Source organism: Leopardus geoffroyi, chromosome B2 (assembly GCF_018350155.1).
Source record: "Leopardus geoffroyi isolate Oge1 chromosome B2, O.geoffroyi_Oge1_pat1.0, whole genome shotgun sequence".
Lineage (NCBI taxonomy): Eukaryota > Metazoa > Chordata > Mammalia > Carnivora > Felidae > Leopardus > Leopardus geoffroyi.
This window is the reverse complement of record NC_059332.1, coordinates 121,891,430-121,893,765: the sequence shown is the minus strand read 5'-3', so window position 1 is coordinate 121,893,765 and position 2,336 is coordinate 121,891,430. Positions and strand designations below refer to the sequence as shown.

The following is a 2,336-nucleotide window of genomic DNA, read 5'->3' as shown; positions in this document are numbered from 1 at the left end:
CCCAGGAGAACCTCCTTCCCATTGCACCCGTTCTTTCCCTTCTGCCTGCACTTGGAGGGTGAGAGGCAGTGCAGGATAACTCACTAGCCTCTGGCCATCCATGCTGGATTTCCCCTAAGCCTGAGCTGGGACTTTAAAAAGAAAACTCCACAGCCTATGGTCCTTCTTGGCTTTGGATTTGCTTCTCTGCTGGGAATTTCCCATGTCCTTTTTCTTTGGAGGTTACTGAGGCTGCCTGTGACTTCCATTGAAGGGGGACATCCCTAGGATATCCCAGGGACAAGACTGGGGCTTTTCAGATGAGGGTTTCAAACATAGTTTTAGGAAAACGTTTTGTTCACGGGTGTCTAAAGCAAGCCTTCTGGAAGGTGTCCTCGTGGTCATTAGCCCACCAGATCCGAGCATTCACATCGTCCGTATCTGCTGCCACGTTAGTCAGCACCCCAATCACTGCTGACTCACTCCAGGGCCTGTGCAAAGCATCAGAGTCACTTCTCTGAGGCTTCTGCCAAAGAAATGATAAGCAGCCTTCTGGGAAGAGCCCAGCTTCCGATTGCGGCCGGCCACCCATCAAGCATCAGGAATTTGCCTGATCTTGCCTGTTAGCGGAGGATATGTCGTCGCCTCACTCCAGTTACACTTTCCCACGCTACACCTCATGGCATTCCTCATCCAATCTTACCTCAGGAGGAGTCATTCTACTCCAGCCTCGTCTTACAATTGCCATGCCAGTGTGACTCAGTTTCCAACGACGTGCTGAAAACTCCTCCTAGGAATCTTACGGACCCCGGGGGGTCATTGAATCACAGCGAGGCAGAATTGCCAGGGATCTTGAGGTCACCCTGTGTCGCTCCCCATTTCCCGATGGACAGTTGAGGCACAAAGAGATTAACTGACTTGCCAGAAATCTTACAGCAAATAGTTCCTCCAAGTAGAACAGGAGGTACAGAAATATACAAGCATCAAAGAGATAGGGGTATTCTGAGGACAATGAAAGATAATTGCAAATTCTAGTAACTATTTTGGACTTCCTTCCCACAGATAGTAAGCAGCTGGCCTCTATATCCACCGAGGACAAGATAAAGGGGGAAAAAAAGGTTCTTAATTACAGTTTGAGTTCATATGTAAAATTAGAAGTGCTTTATTTTGATGTTTTGAGCTCAGAAATAGTGAATGGTGGAGGAGGGTGGAAACCCCTTTTCCGGAGGGCTCCAAGCCCAGGTGGGGCCCCCCGTGAGGGGGTGTGAGGAATGAGGTAAGGGAACAGCCCCCGGTTCTGTGTCGCCTTCGTTGGGGGGGGGGGTCGCTGCATCCCATGCCAATAGCCTGAGTGGGACTTCAGTGCCCGCATCAAATGTTGTCACTGAGGCATCTCATCAGGGTGTCCACATGTCAGATCACGAGGTTGGCTGCGGGTAAATAAGCCTCAGGAGGGCACAAATTCCTAAATAGGAGAAATCAGACTTTCATGTAACCTCCTTGAGAAAGGAAAGCACGTGAGAAGCATCAAGATAGGTAAAACCTTGAAGATCAGCATTATTTATCCCTTTGGGGGGCTTTGGAACTATTTCTCTGATGTTTGAAGCGCACCGGCAATACGTGCTTGAGTCCTTTTTCCCTGAATTTGAGGTATGTTGGGGGAAACGCACTCTCTCAGTTTGCAGTAATAACTCACCAGAAAGCAGTTCTGAGGGGTGATTTGTAACTCTCTGGGATCCTGAGGCCACTGGCTCGGACTTGGGCTGTTAGTGGTCCGCAGTCAGACTGAGTTCCATCCTCAGAATGGATATTGCCCTGTTCCCCGGGAAGCAACATAAAGCGCTTACTGAAGCATTTACCCTGAGCTGAGCTCGCTGAACCTGCTCCCCTCCCCTCCTCCCTCCTCTGATATCCTAAATGAAGGGAGAGAGTTCACATCTCCCGGACAGTATTTGCAGAAAATGTACTGCACCCTTTCCTCAGGATGTGTTTAGTGCGTTCTAATCTTTCGAAAGACTAACTCCCTGAACTTAAGGTTAGAAATAATTAGACAAGAAAATCCCTTCTCTTGGTTTCTTGTAACTATCCAAAATGATGAGTAGTGGAAAAATCACTGGAGGTCAGATCTCTCACTCTTCCTGAACCTTTGCACCGTATTGTTTATAGAAAGAATGTGACATCCCTTGGCATGATAAGGTGAGTGTTGCTATTTCTGCCTGTTGGCTGTTCGTTATGCGTTGCTATCGTAAGCAAAGGGGCAGATAGATACCGAAACCTTAAAAAAAAAAAACTAAAAAAAATGATTACTTGGGACTGTTCGGCATGTTGCTACAGAAAACACCTCTCTTTGCTTTGGC

General features: G+C 47.9%; 1 long non-coding RNA gene across 1 annotated transcript; it reads right to left on the bottom strand.

Annotated features, from left to right (window-relative positions):
• Positions 1–1,117: 1,117 nt before the first annotated feature.
• LOC123609045 lies at positions 1,118–1,956 on the bottom strand. Its single transcript, XR_006717586.1, has 2 exons — positions 1,676–1,956; positions 1,118–1,444 (listed from the first exon to the last, which is right to left on the bottom strand). It is a non-coding gene; the product is annotated as an uncharacterized LOC123609045 (long non-coding RNA).
• Positions 1,957–2,336: the final 380 nt, after the last annotated feature.